The 14,751-nt window shown below is 44.7% G+C and overlaps 1 protein-coding gene across 3 annotated transcripts in view; it reads right to left on the bottom strand.

Moving 5' to 3' along the window:
• The window catches only part of LOC144683851 (plastin-3-like), a 127,426-nt gene that overhangs the window by 66,803 nt on the left and 45,872 nt on the right, over nt 1-14,751 (bottom strand). The window contains exon 1 of one of the 3 annotated variants that reach the window (XM_078547358.1): nt 6,826-6,849. The exons of the other annotated variants lie outside the window; for them this stretch is intronic. The gene's annotated coding sequence lies outside the window, so the exon portion shown is untranslated. Of the gene's footprint in view, nt 1-6,825; nt 6,850-14,751 lie in introns of those variants that run through there. 3 annotated transcript variants of the gene reach the window in all.

Raw genomic sequence — 14,751 nt, 5'->3', positions numbered from 1 at the left:
CCTCATATTGGAATAGCGTGTCCTCCTTTTTTTCATGAACAGCGCCACATAAGTTCTACTGATACATGTAAACCTTAGTCCCATTCACACTGCACCCTTCCTGATGCCGCATCTACCCCATCGATGGCACAATGCTTTCAAGTAATCTCTACCCCTGTCCCTTGCCACACCAACTGAGGCAGAATTGCAGGCAGACACCTGGGACAAAACCGATTCCATTCCTCAGACAGCTATATGGAAAATTCAAACATACAAAAATGTTTCCTCACTAAAACCCTTCATAGGTTAGAATAAAACCAATTCAACAACAATAAAGTGAATAGGTCAACTACTGGGTTTGGGGGTCATGCTTCCACTTGTTCCATTTTAAATCTCATGCAAATAGCCCAATGAGACCACAACAATCTCCATCCAAAATGAACTGACATTTGGGCAATTTCCAATTATTTGGTTTCACTGCAGAGAGAGGAGAGGAGATGGAAGTTGCATTGCTACTCTAAGTAACCATATTGTTTCCTTTGACTCTTGTGTGATCAGGATTCTTGCCAAACTCTAACAAAAGCTTTCAAAATCCAATGGCATGAGAAAGTAAATTTGGGATGTGTACATATCTTGCAAAAGCTAGCGATCACTGAACTTCCTCAGGTTGCGACCACTTACCCAAATTCTTAGCAAAAACAAACCAAGCCTGCCATTAATCTAAGTATTCACCAAAAAGGCAATAGTTGACAAGCTTTGACTGGGCTGAGGGGGTGGGGAGATTTAATCTATACTGCCAATTCTGAAGTTCCAAAATAATTTGTGTGACAAAGGATCGTACCACAAAATATACATCTAATTATGCCCACCAATCATAAGAAGTTTTCAAAGAATCCACAGGCATCATGTACCAGTCTTTCAGTCACACACATCTATGATCTCCTTGAAGTAGTAGAACTAATTCCACCAACAAATGATCAAAACTGCTCAAGTAGAAGACTTCAGAAGGCAACACTTTGAAAACCATATTGGTAATGATGGATTAAGTCAGCACTTTTGAGATAAAGGCAAATTTAAGAGTTAATAGCAGCTTCTACAACTCTGCCCCTTAATGAGGCAAGAACAATAGGGTGTGGCTAGAGGGCATGAGGTCTCCCCTTCATTAGTTAGTGTTTACCCTATCTCTAAACACTAACGCTGGTGGTGAGGAAGAGTCCAGAGAGCAGACGTGACCAGGTCATTCTGGAGGGACACATTTTAAGAATGGTGAGAGGGATATTGGAACTTGGGATCTCACTGAAGTCAAGAGAGGGGAAGATCAGACAGGCCCAGTGGAGATAAAACCTGGCTGGTTAATGATACAACAGAATAGATCAATGAAAGGAAAGTCTTTACAATGATCAATTAAAGTTGAAGGAGGAGTACAAAAAGGTCAGCTCTCTCTAGAAGAGCAAACGTTTGTCAGGTTATCTGTTTAGTGGCAAAGAAGGGTTATACGCCAGCTATGCAAGGTGAACACCAGGAGAGTAGGTCAGTGCCTCCAGGTGGGGAGTGTTTAATGGAAGAGCACATCAAGCTGGCAAGACAGGTAGAAACAGTCAGAGAAACAATGAGTTATTTACCTGCAGAACAACATGTTTATTGTTTGTATTGTACACATCTAAGCCTACTCCAGCACAAGCTGCAAGGGAGCTTGAAAGGAGAGGCATCCGCCCTCACACCTTCCTCTCCCTCCCAGAAACATGATAGGGTCCCCCTTGTCCTCACTTATCACCCCACCAGCCTCCGCATTCAAAGGATCATCCTCCGCCAACTCCAGCATGATGCCACCACCAAACACATCTTCCCTTCACCCCCCCGGCGGCATTCTGCAGGGATCGTTCCCTCCCGGACACCCTGGTCCACTCCTCCATCACCTCCTACACCTCAACCCCCTCCTACGGCACCTTCCCATGCAACCGCAGAAGGTGTAACACCTGCCCCTTCACTTCCCCTCTCCTCACCGTCCAAGGACCCAAACACTCCTTTCAAGTGAAGCAGCATTTCACTTGCACTTTCCTCAATTTAGTCTACTGCATTCGTTGCTCCCAATGCGGTTTCCTCTACATTGGAGAGACCAAATGCAGACTGGGTGACCGCTTTGCAGAACACCTTCGGTCTGTCCGCATTACCCAGACCTCCCTGTTGCTTGCCATTTCAACACTCCACCCTGCTCTCATGCCCACATGTCTGAGCTTGGCCGGCTGCATTGTTCCAGTGAAGCTCAACGCAAACTGGAGGAACAGCACCTCATCTTCCAACTAGCCACTTTACAGCCTTCCGGTCTGAATATTGTGTTCAACCATTTTAGATCATGAACTCTCTCCTCCATCCCCACCCCCTTTCCGATTCCACCCCCTTTTTTTTCCCAATAATTTATATAGATTTTTCTTTTCCCACCTAATTCCATTCTTTTTAAATGTATTTCCATCCATTGTTTTATCTCTACCTTTTTCGATTCCTTCACCCCACCCCACCCCCACTAGGGCTATCTGTACCTTGCTTGTCCTGCTTTCTACCCTTAATTAGCACATTCCTTAGATAATGTCACTACCTTCAACACCTCTTTGTCCTTTTGTCTGTGACATATTTTGGTTATCTCCACTTATCACTGGCCCTTTATCCAGCTCTACTTGTCCCACCCCCCCTTAAACCAGCTTATATTTCACCTCTCTTCTATTTTTACTTAGTTCTGTTGAAGGGTCATTCAGACTCGAAACGTTAACTGTGCTCCTATCCGCAGATGCTGCCAGATCTGCTGAGTTTTTCCAGGTATTTTTGTTTTTGTTTTGGATTTCCAGCATCCGCAGTTTTTTGCTTTTATCTTTGAGCTTGAAAGGAGGATTTACAAGAGTTATACAAGAGTAGGAAGGAGTAGCTACTAAAGGAGCAGAAACACTGCAGTTGACACTTGGGCCTGGATTTTCACTCCAGAGGCAGGAAATTTCCAAAGTTGAAGGAATGTCAAGCTCTCAGAGGGTTGTAGGGCTGGAGGAAGTTACAGAGAGAGGGACTGATTTACCGAGTGTAATTTCTTTTTTTTAAAAATGGGTAGAGTTTGAGAACAGGGTTCTTTTCCCCTTCCCCACACTCCTCCATGCCTGATGCTTCTACCAAGCCACATGGTTGAGGAGAATGTCATGGTTTGATCGCCAGTGATCTCAATGGTGCACAAATATTGAAAATGGCAGGATGGGAAGAGAGAGATTTAAGTCTGCAGTCCTGTGTCAGATCATGTTACATCGACTTCACCCAACCTTACCCTCCCTTTCTTGGTAGTTGGCTTTAGCACCCACTCGCCTAATTGTCAAACAAAAAGAATGACCACTCAGGCAAGGGCAACTATTGGTAACAATGGAACTAGACAATATCATAAGGCACTGCCTGTAAGAGAACGAGGGCAGAGAAAAGGGGAAGTCAAGCTGAGAGCTAATAACATTCATATTTAGTGTAGTGTAACTGCCCTAATGTATTACTCCTGTGTGCATGATATCGTGGCATACAAAGTCTGAGCTGAAGATTGCTGCTGGTGATCATAATCCATTATTAATGTTGATACGTCAGAGGTCAACTTCAGGAATGCAGTTTATGTACACACACTGCTGCTCTCTGCATCTGGGATTTTCTACTGAGGCAGAGGTCAAAGCAAAGAGTCTCGAGGTCAGCAGTGTATGTACACGAAGTGCTATTCCATTGTACAAAAAGCAAATTCTTGGTGGAAAGAGGTTTTAAACCATAATCCTTCAGCTGTTAGCAACATGCAAGAAATAACTAGTCAACCTCCTCTGGTGTTGCTTGCAGGTTATCTGGGTCAGGAGTGCAGATTTCAATGTTCATCACTGTCTAACTACATCTGTACCATGGCCAAGATTTCGCCCATCACCAATTACTATTAGCAAACCTCTAGACCTGCTGCCAATTTACAAAATTGCTTAAAAGTGCAAGCAACTTTGTTTGAATGTTCTTTTTCTCTACCTCCCACTATTGATTTGCAAACACAAAAAATGTATAAGTTACAGCATTATGGCATCTAATACCTTGCCAGATGAACATTCAAAACGGAGTTAAGTCCCTTAGAGTTTCTCCTCATTCTCTTCCCCCTTCCAAAATATGGTGTGCATTAGATTCAGTTTTACATCGGTTTTTACAAGCTTCACTTATAGCACTATGCCCTTCAGTCATTGAAAACGAAATGACACATGAAAAAGTAATGATAGAAAATTGTTACAGATATGTATACCTATAGGAAATGCATGCTATATGCAAAATTTTAGTGTCAAACAATCCATCAGTCATTTTTAAAAATTCTTCCATGGGATGGGCGCAATCACTGGTATTTGCTGCTCATTACAAGTGTTCTCGAGGCGGTGGTAGTGAGCCATCTTGAACTGCGACAGTCCATGTAGTGCAGGTACACCCACAGTGCTGTAATGAAGGGGGTTCCAGGATTCTGATTCAGTGACAATGAAGGAATGGCAATAGTTTCAAAACAGGATGACGAGTGGCTTGGATGAGAACGTGCAGGTCATGGTGTTCCCATGCACCTGCTGCCCTTGTCCTTCTAGGTGGCAGAGGTCATATCAGGCTGATAAAAGGCCTAAAGGGCATGAAACTGAACATACCTAGGCAACGGAAAGGACAACAGCAAACTCAGTCCTTTCAATCCTGCAAAGTCCTCCTGACTAACATTTGGGGGCTAGTGCCAAAATTGGAAGAGCTGTCTCACAGACTAGTCAAGCAACAGCCTAACAGTCATATCATGGAATCATACATTAGCGATAGTGTCCCAGGCACCAACATCATCATTCCTTTCCTGTCCCACTGGCAGGACAGAGCCAGCAGAGGTAGCGGCACAGTGGTATACAGTTGGGAGGGATTGTTTCGGAAGTCCTCAACATCGACTCTGGACCCCAGCACGTCTCATGGCATCAGCTCAAACATGAGCTTCCTGCTGAAGAATCAGTACTCCTCTATGTTAAATACCGCTTGGAGGAAGCACTGAGGCTGGCAAGGGCACAGAATGCACACTGAGAGGATTTCAATGTCCATCACCAAAAGTGGCTCAGTAGCACCACTATAGACCAAACTGGCTGAATCCTAAATGACATAGCTGCTAGACTGGGTCTGCGGCAGGTGGTGAGGGAACCAACAAGAGAGAAAAACATACTTGACCTCATTCTCACCAACCTGCCCCTCGCAGATGTACCTGTCCATGGCAGTGTCGACAGGAGTAACCATTGCACAGTCCTTGTGGAGATGAAGTCTCACCTTCACATTTCTGATACCCTCCATCGTGTTGTGTGGCACTACCACTGTGCTAAGTGGGATAGATTTCAAACAGATCTAGCAACTTAAGACTGGGCATCCATTAGGCGCTTTTGGCCATCAGCAGAATTGTACTCAACCACAATCCGTAACCTCATGGTGCAGCATATCCCCCATTCTACCATTACCATCAAGCCAGGGGATCAACGCTTGTTCAATGAAGAATGCAGGAGGGCATGCCAGGAGCAGCACCAGGCATACCTAAAAATGAGGTGTCAACCTGGTGAAGATATAACTCAAGTTATATAACATAATAACATAAGCAGCAAGTGACAGACAGAGCTAAGTGATTCCACAAGCAACAGATCAGATCTAAGCTCTGCAGTCCTGCCACATCCAGTCATGAATGGTGGGGGACAATTAAACAACTCACTGGAGGAGAAGGCTCCACAAATATCCCCATCCTCAATGGTGGAGGAGCCCAGCACATCAGTGCAAAAGACAAGGCTGAAGCATTTAAAACAATCTTCAGCCAGGTGTGCTGAGTGGATGGTCCATCTTGGCCTCCTCCAGAGGTCCCCAGCGTCACACATGCCAGTCTTCAGCCAATTTGACTCACTCCCCATGATATCAAGAAATGGCTGAAGGCACTAGATACTGCAAAGGCTATGGGACCTGACAATAATCCAGCAACAGTATTGAAGACGTGTGCTCCAGAGCTTGTTGCACCCCTAGCCAAGCTGTTCCAGTAAAGCTAAGTCAGGAGTGTGATGGAATATTCTCCACTTGCCTGGATGAGTACAGCTCCAACAACAATCGAGAAGCTTGACACCACCCAGGACAAAGCAGCCCGCTTGATTGACACCACATCCACAAACATTCACTTCCTCCACCACCGAAGCATAGTGTCAGCAGTGTGCACCATCTACAAGATGCAGTGCAGGAACTCACCAAGCCTCCTTAGGCAGCACCTGCCAAACCCACGACCACTACCACCTAGAAGGACAAGGGCAGCAGACACATGGGAACACCACCACTTGGGTGGTCCCCTCCAAGCCACACACTATCCTGACTTGGAAATATATCGCCGTTCCTTCATCGAGTCAATATCCTGGAACTCCCTCCCTAACAGCACTGTGGATGTACCTACACCACATGAACTGCAGCGGTTCAAGAAGGCAGCTCACCACCACCTTCTCAAGGGCAACTAGGGATGGGAAATAAATGCTGGCTTAGCCAGCGAAGCCCAAATCCTGTGAATGAATTTTAAAAAACAGTGGAGTTTCCCCCATCACTCCCGCAACCCCACTTATTCCCAGTGATTTCAATTTTGCTTGTGTTATATATGATGTATTAAAAATCTTACACAACAGGCAATTTCAATTTTACTTCCTGTCGCTACATTTCGGTCAAACTTTTCAATCAGCCTTTCTCCTCTTCCAATATAAATTTCTATGCTCACATTTATACTGAAAACTGCCTGTGCAAACCTATCCCATCAATGGCGCCATGGTAACGCTTCCGTTTTTCTTAATTGCTCACCTTGCTTAAAGAAGCTTGTCCACACCTCCTCAGACATATCTTTTGCTTCTTTACTCATCCCATTACCACTCCCTTGGCATTGCTCCATGAAACCTTGTGCCATTTAATCTCTCCTGCCTTCCATCCCATCACAGATGTTCCCTTTTATGTTTCTAAACATTACTGCAGCCATCGTAAGTTCACAAAACAACCCTAAAGCCTTTGCACCCAAGAGTCAAGATCTGTGTAACAAAGACAGTAATTATTGTTGTGATGTAGTGAAATACGGCAGCCATTTTGTACACAACATACTCCAAAAAATGGTGAAATAATGACCTGACAATCTATTTATGGTGTTGGTTGAGAGATGAAAATTGGCCAAGACACTGGTGAGAATCCCCACCAAGCCACCCAACTCCACTTCGAACAGTGTCTTAGAATCTTTTGCATCCTCCTGTGGGCAGATGGAATCTTGGTTTCGTCTCGTCGAGAAAACAACACCTCTGATAGTGCAGCACTCTCTCAGTAATGCATTACAGTGGCAACCTGGATTGTGTGCTCAAGTTTCTGGAGTGGGACATCTGTCTTAGAGGCGAGAATGCAATCCGAGAGGTAGACCAAGCCTGGAGTTCAGGTTTTTGACTTTTGCTGTGGACTAACTGCGGCCTAAAGTCTGACAGCAGTCTACAATTACTGTAATAAAAATTACATTTAACGAAGTAATAGATCACTAACAAATACAAGTTAGAATGTCTCACAGCTCATCTGAAGGAAAACAAATTATAGGCCTTACCAATACATTATTTGTAATACTATTTACCCAACACGTTACAAAATTTGCTCTGAATATCAAATCATTTAAAAATAATAAGAACAGAAAATACTGTAAATACTCAGCAGGTCCGGAGCATCTGTGGCAAGAAAAACAGATTTAATGTTTCAGGTCATGATCTTTCATCAACCAATCACTTTTGCTCGTTCCTCGTTTCTCAAGTTCCTGACTCCCAGTTAATGTCTCTTAAAGTATTATTTTGCCCTCTTTCAGGATGGATCCCAACAATCTGCTTCAGGTACAACATATAGCAGAGATATTAAACTATTTTGCATCACTTTTTACAATTGATGGTGGAAATGAGAATACAGGTGCTCTAAAGCACGAGAAACCCTAGGCAGCATACAAGGTAGCTTAATATAGGGAGATAGTTCCTCCTCCTGAATATAATTCCATTGGAGCAGAGAAGCCTAAAAGGAGACTTAGAGCCTTTTACAATTGTGCATGGCTTGAAAAGGTGATTAGGAAAAGGCTGCTTCCAAGTTGGTGATGAGATGATCAATCTCAAATAGTCATTAAGGGACAAGGTATGCTATTCTTGGGAGAGCTTTTATATATAAAATAACAGACTGAATCTCCAAATACAGCACCTAAAAAAAAGAGGAAATTGATTGTTCAACTTTTCTGCTAAGGGCTTGCTCCTCATTTGGTAGCTGTTCCTACCTTTTGATTCAATTGCATTTAGTCAGCCAGGTATTGGCACCTTAACAGTTAAGTGGCCTCTTGCCTGAGGGGACATGCTGCCCTTTCAGGTGTGACACGTCTGTGGCCATAATCGCTGGCTTTTTGACATGATAGATGTGAGACTTTTCAGTTTCACAATCCAAATGCACTAATGACATGAGGAAATGGGGTGTGGAGAATGAATTCAGCTCACCGGTAAAAGGCGATTATCACCAGCAATCTGACTAGATCCAAGGTGCACCGCCTCACTCCGGCCCTGCTTGGCAATTTATCTCATTTACAATCTCGGGCTAAATTCAAACAAGAATCATTCAAAACATGTGTCATTCAATTTTTCCCAGATGAAGTCATCAACACACCTAATTTCAAAGTGAAATGGCAGATAGTTAAAAATAAAGTAAGTTACACCCTTTCAAAAAAGCTAAGAAAAATAAAAGAGACTGACCAATGAGGAACCTCGCTCACTGAAGTGAATCCTATGATCGAGCAATTGGATGTGATGTTTAACAGAAAGATGTTCCCTTTTACTTCCATTTGATTAAAAAAAACTTCAATCCAACTCATTCCCTTGTAGACAGTACAAGTCTTGCATATTCCCTTCCCCCAACCACTCCGCCAGTTGGGAGTTCGAACCAAAGGTGCCACCCATAAATGTGTTTAAAGCCCCTTCATTTTATTTTATTGCTGTTGACAATATTGCACATAGATCTGAATGAGCAGGCGCATCAGAGGATTCACTGTACCACTGCACCTCGTCTCTTAATGACCCGTCATCACCGACTCCGCAAGCAAGTCAAATAACTTGTCTCTTTTCACCCCATCAAAATCCTTCATCATTGGCTAGATTTTTCCCCAAGATTATATAGAGTCTGCAAAGGAACCCACTGCCCCCACCCCCCATTCCACCCCTACCCACCCCCCACCCCGTCTTAAATTCCAAACAACTCTCAACTACAAAAAGACAGCAGCACAGATACAGCAAACGACTGTTTTTTAAATCTGAGCGGGTAAGGCAAGAAAATACTGAAAGATTGGTGCTTGCTGGGGCTTTCAGTTTATGTACGGAAACTCTATGTGATCTAATAGTATCCAGCCTTCCTACTGTGTCCCCAGCAATCTACTTCATACAGGGTTTCAGTTTTAAGACTCCATAGTTATGTGTGGAATAACTTAGAGATTTGAAATTTATAAGCAAGAATCCTGCCTAAAGAATTTTTCCTTTCGAACTAGTTTAATAAAACAATAGACATCACTGGCCCTCTATCCAGCTCTACTTGTCCCACCCCCCCTTAAACCAGCTTATATTTCACCTCTTTTCTATTTTTCCTTAGTTCTGTTGAAGAGTCATACGGACTCGAAACGTTAACTGTGTTCCTCTCCGCAGATGCTGTCAGACCTGCTGAGTTTTTCCAGGTATTTTTGTTTTTGTTTTAGATTTCCAGCATCCGCAGTTTCTTTGCTTTTATCTTAGACATCATAAAGTGCATCATCTCAAATTTGGCAAAATACATGAAGTTAAATTGCTCTGTAAGACAATGAGCATCAGGCTTGGAAAGAAGTACAGACAAAATCTTTAAAAGGGTCAAGTTCTCTAATGCTTAGAAAACTAGTCAACATTTCACTGACCCAGGCAACCTGATAAACACAAGTATTTAATCACCGATTGTTAACTTACCAGGACTATTCTTTGTAACAAACAGCAGAATATCTTTGTTAAAAACAGCCTCCTGTTTAAAGTAACAGCTGGTAGAATACTCTTCCACACCCAACTGGCTCATTGTACAACATTCCAAACTGCTGCGCACAGAACATTAAATAACATGCCACAACATACCTAGGATGTTAGGAACAAGCACTTTTTGTTGCACAATCATTTCAAAGAGGAGATCTCTTCCATTTAGTGCTTTGGGCCAGTTGTGTAAACTACAACTTTATATTTACTTTCTATAATGAATGGGCATTAAACCCAATTCCGCTCCTCCGCTCCCCTCCCCCACCACCCCCACGGTACCCCAAATCTCTTCTCAGAGACGAAGATCCCTGGCCAGGATACAGCTCCATAGTTGCCATATACTTTGTTGAGGTGGTCATTATCCAGTCCATGAGCGTTAGCTGACTATTCAACTCTGGATGGCATCACAGCAAGCCCATCATTTGCTGCTTTTTTTGTTTCACAAGGTAGTTTTGGATTGAGGTTCCCTTCAGCCCAACTTCCTAGGATACCTATTCTAGTATCATTCCATTACAGACTAATTGTTTGCTAAGTGAGCCTGGTTTTCTGGCCCCAATCATTCTTTCTGGAAACCCATTCCGACCCTCTTCTTCTCACTGTGAAGAAGAGTGCAGAAGTATTCCCTGATGTCACCTTGAATCTTCCTTTGCCCTCTCGGTCCGTTGTGTCTGAAAGTGCTGTTTTGGGTTTGCTTTCTCTATCCCATTAAACATTACACATCTCTGTCAAGTCCCCTGTGAGATGTTGCCTCAGGGTTGATAGCAATTTGTCAGGGTTCCTGCTTCCAATTACGATGGCGTAGTGGGATTGTCGCTGGACTAGTAATCCAGAGACCCAGGGTAATGCTCTGGGGACCTGGATTCGAATCCGCGTTCAATAAAAATCTGGAAATAAAAGTCTAATAATGTCCATGGAACTATTGTCGATGGTTGTAAAAACCCATCTGGTTCACTAATGTCCTTTAGGGAAGGAAATCTGTCATCCTCACCTTGTCTGGCCTACATGTGACTCCAGACCCACAGCATTGTGGTTGACTCTTGAATGCCCTCTGAAATGGCCTAGCAAGCCAATCAGTTGTAACAAACCACTACAAAGTCACAAAAAAGGAGTGAAACCGGACAGACCACCCAGCATCGACCTCGGCTCCAAAAACAACGATGGCAATCTCAGCCCTGTTGACCCTGCAAAGTTCTCCTTACGAACATCTGGGGGCTAGTGTCAAAATTGGGAGAGCTTCTCACAGACTAGTCAAGCAACAGCCTGACATCGTCATCCTCACGGAATCATATCTTACAGATAATGTCCCAGACACCACTATCACCATCCCTGGCTACATCCTGTCCCACCAGCAGGACAGACCCCGCAGAGGTGGTGGCACAGTGGTATACAGTCGGGAGGGAGTTGCCCTGGGAGTCCTTAACATCGACTCCAGACCCTATGAAGTCTCATGGCATCAGGTCAAACATGGGCAAGGAAACCTCCTGCTGATTACCACATACCCCCCTCCCTCAGCTGATGAATCAGTGCTCCTCCATGTTGAACACCACTTGGAGGAAGCACTGAGGGTGGCAAGGATGCAGAATGTACTCTGGGTGGGGGACTTCAATGTCCATAGCCTAGAGTGGCTCGGTAGCACCACTACTGACCGAGCTGGCCAATGACATAGCTGCTAGACTGGGTCTGCAACAGGTGGTGAGGGAACCAACAGGAGGGAACAACATATTTAACCTCATCCTTGCCAATCTGACTGCCACAGATGCATCAGTCCATGACAGCATCAGTAGGAATGACCACCGCAAAGTCTTTGTGGAACGAAGTCCTTCCTTCAAATTGAGGAAACCCTCCATCGCGTTGTGTGGCACTACCACTGTGCTAAATGGGATAGATTTCGAACAGATCCAGCAACTCAAGACTGGGCATCCATGAGACACTGTGGGCCATCAGCAGAAGAATTGTACTCGAACACAATCTGTAACCTCATGGCCCAGCATATCCCCCACTCTACCATTACCATCAAGCCAGGGGATCAACCCTGGTTCAATGAAGAGTGCAAGGGGGCGTGCCAGGATCAGCGCAAGGCGTACCTAAAAATGAAGTGTCAACCTGGTGAAGTTTTAACACAGGACTGCTCGTTTGCCAAACAACATAAGCAGCGAATGATGGAAAGACTAAGCGATTCCACAGCCAACAGTTCTGCAGTCCTGCCACATCCAGTCGTGAATGCTGCTGGATAATTAAACAACTCGTTGGAGGAGGAGGCTCCACAAATATCCCCATCCTCAGTGATGAAGGAGCCCAGCACATCAGTGCAAAAGATAAGGCTGAAGCATTCGCAATAATCTTCAGCCAGAAGTGCCGAGTGGATGATCCACCTCGGCCTCCTCCAGAGGTCGCCAGCATCACAGGTACCAGTCTTCAGCCCATTCCATTCACTCCATGTGAAATCAAGAAACGGCTGAAGGCACTGGATACTGCAAAGGTTATGGGCTTTGACAAAAATCCGGCAACTGTACTGCTCCAGAACTTTCCAGCACAGCTATAACACTGACATCTACCCGGCTATGTGGAAAATTGCCCAGGTATGTCCTGTACACAAAAAACAGGACAAATCCAACCTGGCCAATTACCACCCCAACACTCTACTCTCAATCATCAGTAAAGTAATAGAAGGGGTCATCAACATTGCTAGCATGCAGCACTTGCTTAGCAACAACCTGTGCACTGACGCCCAGTTTGGGTTCCGCCAGGGCCACTCAGCTCCTGACCTCATTACACTGCCTTGTTTCAAACATGGACAAAAAAGCTGAACTCCTGAGGTGAGAGTGACTGCCCTTGACATCAAGGCAACATTTGACCGGGTGTGGCATCAAGGAGCCCTAGCATAACTGGAGTTAACGGGAATCAGGGGGGAAACTCTCCGATGGTTGGTGTCATAGCTAGCACAAAGGAAGATGGTTGTGGTTGTTGGAGGTCAGTTATCTCAGTTCCAGGACATCACTGCAGGAGTTCCTCAGGGTTGTGTCCTCGGCCCAATCATCTTCAGCTGCTTCATCAATGACCTTCCTTCCATCATAAGATGAGAAGTGGGGATGTTCGCTGATGATTGCACAATGTTTAGCACTATTCATGACTCCTCAGATACTGAAGCAGTCCATGTCCAAATACAGCAAGACCTGGACTATATCCAGGCTGACAAGTGTCAAGTAACATTCGTGCCACACAAGTGTCAGGCAATGGTTATCTCCAACAAGAGGGAATCCAACCATCGCTCCTTGACATTCAATGGCATTACCATCACTGAATCCCCGACTATCAACATCCTAGGGGTTACCATTGACGAGAAACTGAACTGGAATAGTCATATAAATACTGTGGCTACAAAAGCAGGTCAGAGGCTAGGAATCGTGTGACGAGTAACTCACCCCCTGATGCCCCAAAGCCTGTCCACCATCTACAAGGCACAAGTCAGGAGTGTGATGGAATACTCCCCACTTGCCTGGAAGAGTGCAGCTCCCACAACACTCAAGAAGCTTGACCTTATCCAGGACAAAGCAGCCCGCTTGATTGGCACCACATCCACAAACATTCACTCCCTCCACCACCGACGCACAGTAGCAGCAGTGTGAACCATCTACAAGATGCACTGCAGGAATTCACCAAGGCTCCTTCAACAGCACCTTCCAAACCCACAACCACTACCATCTAGAAGGACAAGGGCAGCAGACAGATGGGAATACCACCACCTAGAAGTTCCCCTCCAAATCATTCACCATCCTGACTTAGAAATATATAGCCGTACCTTCACTGTCATCAGGTCAAAATCCTGGAACTCCCTCTCTAATAGCACTGTGGGTGTACCTACACCACGGACTGCAGCGGTTCAAGAAGGCAGCTCACCACCACCTTCTCAAGGGCAACTAGGATTGGGCAATAAATGCTGGCCCAGCCAGCGAAGCCCACATCCCGTGAATCAATTTAAAAAAATACCCACCCCATCCTATTCCAGGACTCCTGAGTTCAATAGTAGCATATCTACCACAACCCACCTGCGATCAGCTAACTTAAATAAAGACCGGAAATTGAACTTGGGTCATTCTGGTCTGTTTGACTTAGAGATTTTGAACACCTTGCTGCTGTTGGGCTTTACAACATATTAAATAAAATCTTTCTATTTTTCAGTACAAGTAACAAACAAATTGCTGCAGGGAATAAAAAATGGGTTCAAAATCAGAGGAGATGGGTCAATCAGCATCTGTGGAGAGGGTAGCATGTGCTTCAGGTGCCCACCCTTCATTACAACATCTGCACCAAAACCCAACCCAAGTAAACAGTATACTGGCACTATTTGTAGGCTCATCTGAAGAATGGTAACTTGAGTGAAGTATCAGGGATGTCCTCACCCCGTCAAAAGGTATGCAGGTGCAAGTCTCTGCTTTCTGGAGTACAGAAGTGGAAACTGGTTCGATATTAGGCTGCACACAAAAATAGTCACAGTGATGAGATCTCTCTCCTTCAAGGTTACAAACACTTGGCTTTGGTCTTTGGCCCTCATCAAAATTACCTTTCCCTAGCCACCAGCTTCATCCCTCTCCTTGGCAACTTTTGAGCCTGAGCCAGACTGCTTGCAACCTTGGTGTTGCATCTGACCGAGGTGAGCTTCTGACCACACATCTACTCCACCACTTAGGCCACTTATTTC

The sequence above is a fragment of the Cetorhinus maximus genome, chromosome 8 (assembly GCF_964194155.1).
Source record: "Cetorhinus maximus chromosome 8, sCetMax3.hap1.1, whole genome shotgun sequence".
Taxonomy (NCBI): Eukaryota; Metazoa; Chordata; class Chondrichthyes; order Lamniformes; family Cetorhinidae; genus Cetorhinus; species Cetorhinus maximus.
The sequence above is the reverse complement of the archived record's forward strand: the minus strand, read 5'-3'. Positions and strand labels throughout refer to the sequence as shown.